Genomic DNA, 14,372 nt, shown 5'->3' with positions numbered 1-14,372 from the left:
AGTGCTTTGCAAAGTATAAAATATTATGCAGTTGAGATTACAGTAGTATTAATGCCTTTAAAATACCTCAGAGAAATTTTGTTTTCAGCAATGGAAGGCTACTGCCTTTTAGGGCCACATTATGGCTTTTAGGCACTTCTGCCTTCACGAACTCTTTCCTCCATTAAAAAATATTTAAAAATTCTATTTTATAACTGAATTGGTATAAAGATTAACATATTAATATTACATGTGAAAACATCTTCTCCAACCTAAAAGTTTATTTTTTTGTTTTGATTTTAAAAGAAATTAAAACATTTTTATGGGCCACTAAAAATATTGTGGGTCTTAGGCACAATCTCTACTGTGCCTAATGAATAAGTCAGTTCTACTGGTTTGGACCAACCTTCCAACTGAGAATAGCAAAAACAGTTGTTCAAAGTATAAATAATATTTATTTTAAAATTAAACGGGAAGAATTAGTTGACCAACACCAAAAGAAGAGAGAAACTCAGAGATGTGCCACATTTGGTGCCTCATTTCTCATTAGCATATTTCATGATTCCAAAAGTGCAGCTGAGAGACTAAGAAACTGAGCCGAGCTTATAACTCCCAGGGTCTGAGGGACAGAATTGAAGGTCAGGACTCCTCAAAGAGAAGGGTGTCTGGTAAAGCCCTCAGTTTTGGGTTGGGACGCTGAAGGGCAACATTGTAGGTGTAAGGGAAAACTGGAGATAGTTAGCCCCTAAAAAGACTGAAGCCCACATCTAGTTATTTTAATATCTGATTGGATTAAAATGATCTGGGGTTGTTAGTGCCCTTGGACTATTAATGCCTGCCAAAAACAAATGTAAATTGTCTCTGAAGGAAGACAATGTCATCTAAAGCCTCAAATTAGTTTTATAATTTTTTACACATCATGTCTTGGACATTCAGTCAAAAATAATAAGGTGTAGAAAGAGATAAGACCTCATGACCAAAACTGAACATATACCACAGATAATAGAAACAGACTCGCAGGCGCCCCAGATAATGGATTTATCAGATACAGACTTTAAAATAAGTATGATTTATATGTTTAAAAAATTAAAATATCTACAGATGGGATGTTTTGTTCTAGACTAGGAGATGATTTACAGAAATCTATGTGGATATGTAGGGAGACCTTTGTCAAACATTTGCCACATCCATCCCTTGTATGTGGATCTTACACTGCAGAAGCCTGTATGAGATGTTGCCATCCATGTGAAGTTTGGTTTTCCACAGATGCTTATGGCTTTCTTGAACATTTAGGGTCCCACGTTCCTTTTCAGGTGTGCACCATAGTGCTCATTTTAATATGCCCCCCCCCGAAAATTTAGATTTTAAGATCATTGGAAAACACTGGACTTTGATTATCTTTGCATGCACAAATAGACAGTAAAACAAGATTGTAGGAGGAATGCCAAATCTACCTAAGAAACTGAACTCTTTTTAAAAAACAGTTCTTGGATAGCCTTTTTTTTTTTACACCCACCTTCCTAGAAATAATATACTAATTACAAATGAATCATATATCTTAATCAAAACTGGTCCAAGGGAGTCTTTTACTAAAGCAGTTTATTAGCAGTTAGTTTACATTTCATACTTGATAGAGTTCTTTTTCTTTAATCTTTCTCGAAAAAGGTAGACTTTGCACAGATTCAGATTAAACCTACTCCTAAATAATCTAATTTGGCAAAGCTTTATTCCTATAAAAGGCAACTCTAAATATCCCTTTTCTTGGATTCCCCCACTGGCCCTTTAACAAAACAGAGAGGATAAAAATGATGCTTTAATAGGGTCTGGAAAAAATGGAAAATATTTTGAGACATGGTTCCAATTATTCTTCTAAGGAAGACTACTCATGGCTGAAGGAATGTAATTTGCTTTTTCAGCTAGGTATGACCCAGAATGTTAGAAAGGAATTAGGCAGAAAAGAATTTAGAATTATCACTTCAGAGACAGTTTCAACTGACTAAAATGAAACTATTTCCCATTAGAAAAGACCAAATGATTCTCAGTGGACACCAGCAACACAAGTTTGCTGTTCCCTTTCCTTTCTTCCTTTTACCTCCTCCATCTTCCACCTTTTCCCTATTTCTGGATGTTGAGTTCTCTCTCATCAAGCTGTCCTTAGTTTGAATAATCCTGCTGCTTTCTGAATTATGTGCCCTTTTGCTGTATTGTGGCCTCTGATAGGAAAAAATTAGCCCTAAGATACATTTCTATGACTATTTTATTTCTCTCCCAGGGGGCCCACTCATTTTCCCATAGAACACAGCATGGGTACCACTATTCCAATTGAGGAGACTACACCATTGATTCAGGAGGATTTGTATTTTCTGAGCTATTGCTATCTTTCATAAATCGTATATAACTACGTTGCTGAAAGTACACTCAGACCTATTGTTAATTGGATATGATAGAATTTAGCTCACTACCCTGTCTTCTGACAAAAATGACCAAGAAATGAATAGCTTTTTACTGAGTACCATTTATATAAGGAGTTCACATTAAGAACTAAAGGGAGATATAGAAGAAAGCACAGCAAGGGGTTCTGTCTTTACAGGAGTTTATGACCAAACAGAGGAGAATGGATACATGTGAGGAAATGGCATGAGGCCTTTGCTCTGTTTGGACCTCATCCCTTTAGCCCCCACTGTGCTTAACATAGTGCCTTTTATATTTTTGCCACTTAATAAAGGGGAATTAAATACATTAAATAAATGAATTAGTGTGGGTACTAATTCAGCATAAAGCCATACATACCTCTGAGACAGAGCTCATCCAAGGAGAGCTAATGCAGTACTCATAAGGAGGCAGTGAAATTTGATGGCTCACTGACCATCAATTCAGCAGTAGGTTTTACCCTTTGATGAGGTCATTTACTCTTTGAGAATGTGATAAAATCTCTGAACACTTGCTCTAGAAAAATACATGAGTGCACATGTATACTAACTTTTGAATGCAAGTTAGTCTTCCTTTAGATTCCCTAAATGTCCATAGTTCCCTGCTTAGGAACCCTTACTATACTGGGTGCCTATTATGAGTCAGGTACTGTGTGCAGCATATACTGGGTTCTGTGAGAGCCCAGAAGAGAAGTATTTATCCTGACCTGGTGATTCAGAGCAGGCTTCCTGGAGAGGTGAAGACTGATGCCGACACCTTAAGGTTGGGCAGGATAGAAATACAAATAATAAGTCACAAGACACCTTTCAGAGAGGCCTTTCCTGTCTACCCTGTTGAAAATAATACCCTATTTTCTATTTCATTACTTTCTTCATTTTTCTAGCACTTGTCACAATCTGTCATTGTATTTTTTGTTTTATTTACACATTTATTATCAATCCCCCCACTAGAATGTAAGTGCCACAAAGGTAAGTGAATTCTATCTGTTGTGTACACCGCTGTCTCCTCAGAATCTGAAACAGTGCTGGCAGACATTCTCAATTATTTGCTGCATGAATGAGGGCTTCCTAAGCAGATGGAACAACTTGAACTAAGGCACAGAGGCACAAGAGAGTATGTGAAGATTATGAACAATTCAGCATACCTAGAGGATAAAATGTAAGAATGAGAACGAAGAGGAAAGGAATGTAAAGGTTATGGAAAACCTTGTAAAGGCACTTGCACTCTCTGTAGTTCCACTCTGGAGAGAAAATCCATATAGTCTTTCATGGGGACAGGATCCTAACTTCTAGGAGAAAGAACTCAGAGTGGAGTGGAGCAGGGAACAAAGCAGGATAAAGGAAGTCCAATACAGTCTTACTAGGATGTTCTGCCATAGGAATCTTACAACTTCTCCTTGCCTGTGACTCTGGTTGAGGTCTCTAACTATGGGCTGGTATTTTGGACTTAAGCTCTGTTAATAAAAATAATTATGATGCTAAAAGTAATAGTTGTGCCAGGTACTGTGCCAAGGTTTGTTCATAGATTTTGTCATCTCATCCCCTCAACTACCTTATGATATAGGTGCTATTGTATCATAATCCCATGATTTAGACATGGACATTGGGTCTCAGGTGAAGTAACTTCTTTAGTGTCACACTTCAGCAAATGGAAGGGTAAGAATTTGAAACTAGGCAGTGTGAATCCTGAGCCCAATTCTAACTAGTAACCTCCACTGTTTCCCTAGTACTAGACTTCGTTTCAGCCCTCAGGCTCTGCCTCTGGTCTTGGACGAACTTAGCACTACATCACTGGGCTTCTTGTCTTTAATTTCCATCCTCCAAGTCTTAACACTGTATGTATGGGCCTTTATGTCCAACTCCTGATCTGGTCTGTGATAAAACAATATCACACCAAGAATAAGCAGATCCTTAATAACATTTAACACTGAATTCTCTAGAGGTAGTTTGAGTGGATTAGAAATTATCTGGGCCAAATCTTGCTTTCAAATCAGTATTGATGTTGTCACCTTAAGTGATTTGTTGATAGAAACAGTATCTTTGATTAGCTTTGTCTAGAGAAGGCCTTTTCTGTTAAAGCAGATACCAACCTGTGTCAGGGAAAATAGGAACTAGAAAGTCCATAGATATGTTTTATGATTCAGCCTGTATTGCAGTGAATATATAAGGAGGTAATTATGATAACAACCATAGCCATTTCTGGGTTGCTTACTATTTACCATATACTTTTTATAGCATTTTTCATGTATTAACTTATTTAATCCATATAAGCTTATGAGGTAAGTACCATCATTATCTTCATCCAATAGATGAGGAAACTGAAGTACAAAGAGGTAATTATTTCAGTTGCCGAAAATAAAAAAGAAACTAGTAACTTATCACTTCATGTTCAACTATAATATGAATACAGACAAGTCTGGCTCCAAAGCCTATTATCTTAACTGGACAGGCTGTTCTTTGCAGGGTGGTTTCATCATGTTGTGCAATGAATTGCTACATGACGTGCATGGCATATTGTTAGGAACTGAACTGGGATGTCTTCACATAATGCAAGAGATGATGGAAGCTTCAACTAGAGCACTGGAAATAGGTTTTGAATTCAGGGCCAGATACAAATGACATTTTAGAGAGAGAATTAGTAGAATTTAGTGACTTTTTGGATTGTATATGCGCAGAAGCATATTTGTGGAGTGTGGCCAAGTAAGGGAAGAATCAAAAATGACTTGGAAATTGTTAGAATCTATGACTAAGGAAATTATGGTCAAATTAATTGAGATGACTAGTAGCTATTTAAAAGTCATGTCTGAAGACCAGAAGAGGGATCAAGACTAGCAGCATAAGAAGGAATGATCTCAATTAGGTGAGGAGGATAGAGTGAGAAGTAAAGAAGCCAAGGAAAGAACTTTGAGAAACCACTACATTTAGGAAGTGAGTAAAGTAAGAGGAGTCAGTGAAGGAGACTGAAAAGAAGGGCATAGGGATTTAAGGGGAAAACTAAAAGAAGGCAGAACTTTATAAACCTTGGGAGGAGTAGATGATGAACTCATGACTGATGCTCTACAGTGGTCATTAGGGTGAATATTGAGAAGAGGCCTTGGGATTCTCAATTATGAAAATGCTGTTTACCTTTAGGAGCACATTGGTTATGATGAGGGTGGAAGCTGACTGTGGAGTTAAAGATGTGAGCATATAATGAAAAAGAGGCAACAATCTTAGACTACTCTTTCAAGAAGTTGGCAGGAAGGGAATGAAAGGAAAGTAAATGGTAGCTTTCAGGGGATGTAGGTTTGTTTATTTTAAGGTAGGAGGACTTGGGTGAGGACATGTCTGGGTCAGAGGGTATAAGTCCTGGAAGAATGAAGAAGGTAATAATAGTGGGAAGAGCAAGCTTATGAGATGATGAGAAATCTAGAAGCACAAACCAAGGTTTAGCTTTATAGCAGTGGAGGACTACATTTATCTTGAAGAGAGGAGAATTAAACAAATTAAAAAGTTAGGGATTTCACATACAATGTTTATATTTTTCTTAGTGAAGTGGAAGGCAAAATTCAGCTAAGAGTGAGGGGACCCAGAATGCCTTTGACATTTTGAGAATAGGATGAATGAGAAAATTTGATAAGAGAAAATGGAAATGGCTGAATGTGAAATTGAAGTATTTTAGTAAATGGTGTCCCTCAGAATATTGTTCCAAGAGACAATGAAAAAAATGTTTCTAAGGCAGATACGCTGGGAAATTAATCATAGTATATCTTTCACATTATATATTAGAAGACTGAGGACTCTTAGAAATTTTATAAAAGATTTTCTAACTTATGTTAAGAATAGGAGATGATATGGGTGTGATAAACTATGAAATGCTGTTGAGAGATTCAGTAGGATGAAGCTAGAGAAGAGGCTGATGCTTTTGGCAATTAGAAGATAATTAGTTATCTTTGAACAATTTGAGTATAGTGGTAAGAGTTAACAAGGGAGTATGTTGTGAAGAGATGTACAAAACAAAATATACTCATCAATTTTTGTCAAAGACAGGAATGAGAAATGGGGAATTACTTGAGAAGAATGCAATGTCCAAATGAAGTTTTAAAAATATTGTTATTTTGTTTGTAAGTGTGAGAAAGATTTGAAACCAGGAGCCTGAGAAATGTGGGACTTGGGCTGAGAGGGTTGGGATAGGCAGTAACAAAGAAATAAGAAAGTGACCAGAAGCACTGAGGGCCCCCCTGAGGAGAGTTAACATGGACTTGTCTTATGGTGTTTCTTTGATTTGTGCTACCTGGGAGCATGAAGGTTAGGGGATCAGGCTGGCAAAGGAGGAGAATGAAAGCAGGAAAACCCTTACAGACTGGAAGAATGGGGGAGAAGTTGAGAGTGGGAGTCATGATCAGGTTAAGGACTGACTTAGTGGGAGTGAGGGAGCAAAATAGGTTGTGCCTAGAAGGGAGAAGGTGGGTTCTTAGTCTGAGTTCCAGGTGAGACTGTTAAAAATTTTGGTCAAAAGAGAGTGAGGTTTGAAAAAAGTGGAAGTGAATGTCTTCAGAGTAGAATGAATTAAGGAGTTTCTAGGCCAGGGTGTGATTACACATATAGAAATCGAAAATGTCACCCTGGACAGAAGTCTGTATGGAAGGAAATATTAGAAACACAGGGTGGGGGAGGGACCTGGGGTGAGGGATGCTAATGTGGAAGATGAGAAGTTGAAGGTGTACTTGGGCTATAGCAAGAACTTCAGAAATTGGCAGATGATGGAAGGTGATAGAACAATAGAAGGCAAGCAGCTGAGATAAATGAGGAGAAGGCAGCACTGTGGTCTTGGCTCTGAGAGGACAAGGAAGAGGGACATCCTCTTGGAATGGTCACAAGAGAAGCAGAGATCTCAGGGGGAAGCTAGCAGGCAGTAGGTAAATCACAGGGCATAGGGAGTACTCTGGGGGGAAAGGCAGAATATATAATAAATGCTACTGACAGTAGAGAAAGGCTCCAGAGGGTACAGTGAAATAGACCAGAGGAACTATAGAAAGCAAAGGAATGTGACAAAAGGGGATGTACCAGGTTGGAGACAGCTGGAAATAAAGTAAGCAAAACTAGGTTCAACAGTTTTATTCTGTGAGCAAGACTGATGGTAATGGGAATGAAGGGCACAAAACACCAAGACTTCAAACTGGGACCCAGTTGAGGGGTAGGCAGTTTCTGCCCTAGGAGGAAGGAAACTGGTGTAATTGATAAGAGCTAGCTAAACATCCCTTGAGACCTTGGTGAGACTGAGGGCTGTGCTGGAGTTTAGAGTTGCATCGATATGCTTATCTAGGCTCCTGACTAATGATGACAGTACTGCTTTTTTTGAGTTGTGACATCCCACATCAAAGACTTTTATTCAAGGAGAAGAGCAAAGTGTCCTCCCAATACAATTTCTGGGGATGGCTGGATTCCCTATCCCTGTGGATTGGCAGTGCCTCCCAGTGCCTTTGTATGAACATAAATAAAAGAGTATTTTCAGAACTGGGGGGTATAGGAGGGAGGAGAAGGATCTGAGCTCATTTTGTTAGGTTTCCCTCTAAGTCAGCCTTGAAAAATAGTGACAGAGGAGGAATTGTTCACAGTACTTGGTATTTCCCTGTCTTTCCTCTAGGTGGCCTCATTGCTGCCCACCCACGGTGTTTAGGGCCCTCGCACCACTTCCTGTTTAACCAGGGCTGCTTATAATAACCATCCCTGCTCCAAACTCTGGCCAGGCTCTGCTCTAAACTTTTTCCTTCCTTTATTCCAACACTGATTCTTTGCCTCCAAGGCCTTACTCTCTTCTCCCCAGGGTGTTCCCCTGATAGCTATTTAGTGAATGGGTGCTAAGGTAGTCAAATCTAATAAGAAGTTAATGTCTTCATGCTCCCAGGGGTTTTTCCATTTCACTTACCCCAAAGGAAAAAAACTGACCGTAATGATGAGAATTGGAAGCTCTAGAGTAAAGAAAGGAAAGTAAGGAAAGGCTTCCTGGACCTCAAATTAAACCAGTAAGACATATGACTGCTGCTGATTTCACTGAGGTGCAGACCTGATTTTGTTTTCCAGAGTACTTGAAATTAGCCCTGGTTCCCTGTGGCCTAGAAGTAATGACACCCAAAATTTCTTGGTACAACAACTTGAAAGTTCTTGAGTTTTTACTCCGTGGCCCATCTATTTAGGCCTCTGTGAATTGTGTGGTTATTTTTTTCTCTTCCGCAGAAACTTTATACTCCAGCCTGCTTGAGGCATAAATAAGCTAAATCTTGCAAAGAACCTTAGAAAGGTACTTCTCCCTAAAGTCAATGAAAAGAAGCTTTGAAAATAGACCCATTAAGTCGTTTTAACTCTGCATGAAAAACTGTATAATCAGATAAATCTAATTCTTACACAGGCTGAAACCTGAGTTTTTCCATCCATTTTCTTTCCTCCAGCCAAAGAACTTCAGGTGCTCACTAAGGAATGTAAATGTCAAGGTTAGGCTTTTTTTAATATGCATCTTCTATGGTGTAGGGACTGTGTCAGTGGCCCTGTTGGTTTCAAACAGTGTCTGCCCTTGCCAACAATCACAGACCTGAGTGCTCACCATCTGCAGTGCCTAAAGTGGCACAAAGCCTTATCCAGAGCCAGCTAAGCAAAATGGAGATACTTTACTCTCTATTCAGAATATCTACTTAATATCTGTTATTCAGTGAGTGCTATCTATGTGTTTCCATGTAAGAGTTGTCTGTTCAGAATGGTAAAATCTTAGGAGAATTTTTTCCACCTGTGGATTTCCCAGACTAACTTTTTCCTCATCCAACTAGCAATCAATTTGACCATTGCTTCACTTTCCACTTTTAGGCACCTTATACATAGAGACATTTACAAGCACATTGGCCTTTCTTCTTCAGGACACTGAGTGCCTATAGGCAACCCTTAGACAGCTCAGGGGCCTCTACCGTGTCCCTGGCTATGGATCCGTTGTACTGCATGATATTCTGTCCTATCCAAGTACCCACCTGCTGACAGCTGTCATGTTGGAAATCAATCTGGCAAATTAATTTCTGTTAAGGTTCTAGTACCTGATAATTGCCAAAGTATGGCTTTTGTCCTTTCCCTCAGGCATATTTGCATTTGAAAAGGAAATTTTTGGAACCATAAAACTATTTTCCAAGGAATGATTATTATTTTTTAAAGATTTTATTTATTTATTTGTCAGAGAGAAAGCATGAACAGGGGGAGGGGCAGAGGAAGAAGCAGGCTCCCTGCTGAGCAAAGAGCCTGATGCAGAACTTGATCCCAGGACACTGAGATCATGACCTGAGCTGAAGGCAGATGCTTAACCTACTGAGCCACCCAGGCATCCTCAAGGAATGATTCTTTATGGTATGAATTTTGGACATTGATTCTTTTAATAAATTTTTAATGCATGCCTACTATGAGTCAGATATTGCATTAGGAACAATAGGTATGATAATAAAATGTAGTTCCACTTTAGAAGCTTATAGTACAGTATGGAGATGGGCAGTGGTAAAATAATTTCAATGTACTGTTATAAGTGTTATGAGAAAGGTATTTCTAATTAGTTCATTCAATACATAGTTATTGACTGCCTACCATATGTCAGGCACTGTCCTAGATACTAGAGAAATAACAGTGAATAAAGGAGGCAGTCTCCTTCCTCATTGAGCTTCCATTCTCCTGTATACAAGGTAGTATGGTCCAATAAAGAAGGGAATGACTTAACCAGGAAGGTCAGGCAGGTCTACACAATAATCATCACTTTTGAGCTAGATCTGGGAGGATGAGTAGAAATTCAAGTCCATGAAATTAAAAAAAAATTGTAGGCAGAAGGAATATCAGGTATAAAGACACAGAAACATGAAAGATGGATATATTGTGTCCTCAAAAAAGGGTGAGTAGTTTGGGTGTCTGGAAGTGCTGAGAATATATAAGGGAACATCATGACAGTGAGGTTGGAAAGACAGGTTAGGGGAGGTGGTGAAGGATAGCAGCTATATAACCCCATGGCTCTGGATCAGATAGAATAGGTTCAAATTTGGGCTCTGCCACTTACTACCTATGTGACTTTGGGCAAGTTATTTAATCTCTCTGTATCTTGGATTCTCACCTGTAAAATAGGAATGATAACTGTATCAACTTCATGAGATTATAGCAAGATTAATTTAGGTTAAGTATGATTGTCAAGTGCTTGGTACAAGACCTGAGACATTGTAAGTGCTCAATAAGTTGTAACTATTGTTCTTTTTTTTTTTTAGATTTATTTATTTATTTATTCATGAGAGACAGAGAGGGAGAGAGAGAGAGAGAGAGAAGCAGGCTCCCAAGGAGCAGGGAGCCCGATGTGGGACTCGATCCCAGGACCCTGGGATCATGACCTGAGCCGAAGGCAGATGCTTAACCATCTGAGCCACCCAGGCGCCCCTGTAACTATTGTTCTTATGTAAAGGAAATCGGATTGTGTATGTAGGCAGCGGGGACCTGTTGAACTTGTATTCTTGAGAAGGGGAGTGACTTGATCAGATATGTACACTCTGACTAGAGAGAGGAGTAGAGATTTTAGGGGTCAGAGAGTAGAGGTAGAATGCATAGTCAGGAGACTGGTACAACAATTAAGGAAAGAGATAACAAGGGTCTGGGAAAAATTGGGGCTGAGTGACAGGCTCTCTTCCTGACCAAACTTTAGTTAGGCTCCTCTGAGTCCTATTCTTGACTAGGCTTTGATCCTTGGACTTCCATGTCTGTCCTTGCTGAATCTGGTTTTAGCAGGAATTCTACTAAGTCAGTAGAGAGAATCCCTCACGCTTGATATCTGGCTGCCCTGGCCTGCCTTCAGCAAGAATTTTCCCCACACTTGATGTCTTGTCTTAGTAGTTTCCATCCATTGAGCCCCTCACTCTGCTCATAGCTAGAAACCCCCAGCTGTATTTGTTGTATTTGGAGTTGAGTCCTATCTTTCCCCTCTATTACAATACTGCTATTGCAGTACTTTTGAATAAAGTCTTCCTTACTGTATTGACAAGTGTCAGAATCATCTTTTCTTTAACAAGGAGATGAGGACAGTCTGAGGGAATGGAGTTCAATAGAATTTAGAGGATTGTCTTCTTAGTTCTTGATCCATAAGGGTAAGAACAATTATGGTCAAAGATAGAATCATAGATGATTCTGAGTAGTTGGAGGGAATGGTGATATCTTTAACTGAAATGGGGATTACCAGAGTATGGGGTTTTGTTTTGTTTTGTTTTATTTGTGTGTGTGTGTGGGGGGGCACTGAGTCTGTTTTTGGAAATTTTGTCAAGTTTGTATGTTTTAATGATATATCTTTATCTCTATCTAGATGTTGATTTAGCAAACAGATGGAAATAGGTGGTTGTTGATGAAAATATAGTAGATGAAATAGTATTAGATGAGATTATCTAAAAGGAACATGTAAAACTATAAGAAAAGAGGACTGAAAACAGAATCCTGAGGACACCAACATATTTAAAGGGTAGGCAGAGGAAGAAGAACAAAGTAAGAAAACTTAGTAAGAATAGTCAAAGGCATGAAGTAAACAAAACTAAGGGTGGGTGTTATCAGAGCTAAGGAATGGGAGTTTCAAGGGGAAAGAGGGAAGTAATCTCAAATTCACTTGAGAGGTCCAGCTGAATTGGAAATCAGGACACTGAGAACATTTCCCAGAGCTGCTTTATTGGAGAGGCGAGGACAAAAGCCACATTTCTTAGGTTGAGATGTGGCCTTAACCTTTCTACCCATCCTGCTCTACAACTGGCAAAGGGGAAGAGATTATCATTAATTTGGAAGAAGGAATAAGACTTGGGTCTTATATACATATGCAACCAAATGCTCTACTGCTTTTGTAGTGGGACTGCATCACAGGTAGTAAGGTCTGTGGCTTAATTTGATGACCCTTGCAAACAGTGACTCAGTATCTGTGTAGACATATTCTAGAAAAAAAAATTAAGAATTTAATTTTTTAGAGGGAGAATTTAAAATTCAATCAAATCAGAAACCTGTTGGTTATCCTTGTTAAAATTCAATCATAGATTAGTGAATTCTACTTTCCTTTAATGAAATGCAGTTAACATTTTCATCTCTGAATAGTCCTTTATAGAAATTTGCTGCTATATTTGCCTTCCCAAGGAAATCAAAGTTAACCTCTTACTATCTTTGACTCACGTGTGAGGCATAGAAACTCATGTGAAATGTAAAATTTCTTTCTTTTTCTGACTGTGTATGATTTTTACAGCATCCAGTTGCTTGTATAAGAGAGTGTAGACCCTATCCTCCTCCCCCACCACCCTGCTGCCCTTCCTTCATTTGTTTTTTCGGTTTTTTTTAAGATTTTATTTATTTGAAAGAGTGAGATGGCACAAGCAGGAGTAGGGGTAGAGGGAGAGGGAGAAGAAGGCTCCCCGCTGAGCAGGGAGTCCAATGTGGGGCTCAATCCCAGGACCCTGAGATCATGACCTGAGCCGAAATCAAGAATCGGATGCTTAACCAACTAAGCCACCCAGGTGCCCCATTTTTTTAAAATTTAAATTCAATTAGCCAATATATAGTACACCATTAGTTTCAGATGTAGAGTTTGGTAATTCATCAGTTGCATATAACACCCAGTGCTCATCACATCACGTGCCCTCCTTAAAGCCCATTACCCCATCCTCCCACCCATCTTCCTTCCAGCAACCCTCAGTTTGTTTCCTATAGTTAAGAGTCTCTCATGGTTTGTCTCACTCTCTGATTACTTCCCATTCAGTTTCCCCTCCCTTCCCCTATGATCCTCTGCACTGTTTCTTATATTCCTCATATAAGTGAAACCATATGATAATTGTCCTTCTCTGACTGACTTATTTCACTCAGCATAATACCCTCCAGTTCCAACCACGTTGATGTAAATGGTAAGTATTCAACCTTTCTGATGGCTGAGTAATATTCCATTGTATATATATACCACATCTTCTTTATCCATTTATCTGTTGATGGACATCTCAGCTCTTTCCATAGTTCGGCTATTATGGACATTGCTGCTATAAACATTGGGGTGCATGTGCCCCTTTGGTTCATTACATTTGTATCTTTGGGGTACATACCTAGTAGTTCAATTGCTGGGTCGTAGGGTAGCTCTATTTTTACCTTCTTGAGGAACCTCCATACTGTTTTCCAGAGTGGCTGCACCAGCTTGCATTCCCACTAACAGCATAAGAGGGTTCCCCTTTCTCCCCATCCTCACCAACATTTGTTGTTTCCTGTCTTGTTAATTTTGGCCATTCTGACTGTATTGAAACAAGATCTCTATTTTTCTTCTCTCCTCATAGTATATTAAAGAATATATACAGAAGGAAAAAAAAACTTTCTAAAACCACAACTGCCTTTGCCTAAAAGAGAAACCACTTTGCAAAGGACCATTGTGTAGCAGACCTAAGGTGTTTATTATAATAGATTCTGGATATTAGTCTTAAAATTCATTTCCAAAAGAAATAAAACCACCCAATTCTAGCACTTGTCTGAGAACCCCTAAGCAGAGGGGAAATTGGCCAGCAGATATGCAGATGTGGGGTGCCACCTAACTGCTGAAGTCTGGGTTGGATCTTAATCACAGAGGAAGTTTGTAAGCAATAAAGAGGACTCTGTGGAGGCTCCTCAGGTCTCAAACCTCATTTTACCCTAAGAATATAGGCCCCTGGGGCCTGTGTATTCACAAGTAGTAAAGCATTTGAATTCTTCCCAAGTTGCTAAAGGAGCACACTAAAAATGATGCCTTCCTCAGCACTTCCTTTCAAATGGTTCAAGAAGAAAAACCATGGCATATTTTCTAATACCCACATCCTATTTTCAAATCTGCCAAAAATAGTGGCTTTAATTCACAGGCTTTAGACAAGAAGGGAAAATGCACTCAAAGGGACAGCTTGATTTTCTGCTAATCTTAACATTTTATAAAAATAAGTTTATCGTGAAGGCGATGAT

At 39.0% G+C, this 14,372-nt stretch overlaps 1 protein-coding gene across 2 annotated transcripts in view; it reads left to right on the top strand.

Annotated features, from left to right (window-relative positions):
- The window catches only part of SMARCA1 (SWI/SNF related, matrix associated, actin dependent regulator of chromatin, subfamily a, member 1), a 776,730-nt gene that overhangs the window by 600,656 nt on the left and 161,702 nt on the right, over positions 1-14,372 (top strand). The gene's annotated exons all lie outside the window — the stretch shown is intronic.

Source organism: Mirounga leonina, unplaced genomic scaffold, assembly GCF_011800145.1.
Source record: "Mirounga leonina isolate KUSES-001 unplaced genomic scaffold, KU_Mleo_1.0 Mir_101664, whole genome shotgun sequence".
NCBI lineage: Eukaryota > Metazoa > Chordata > Mammalia > Carnivora > Phocidae > Mirounga > Mirounga leonina.
This window is presented reverse-complemented; position numbering and strand designations above follow the sequence as displayed.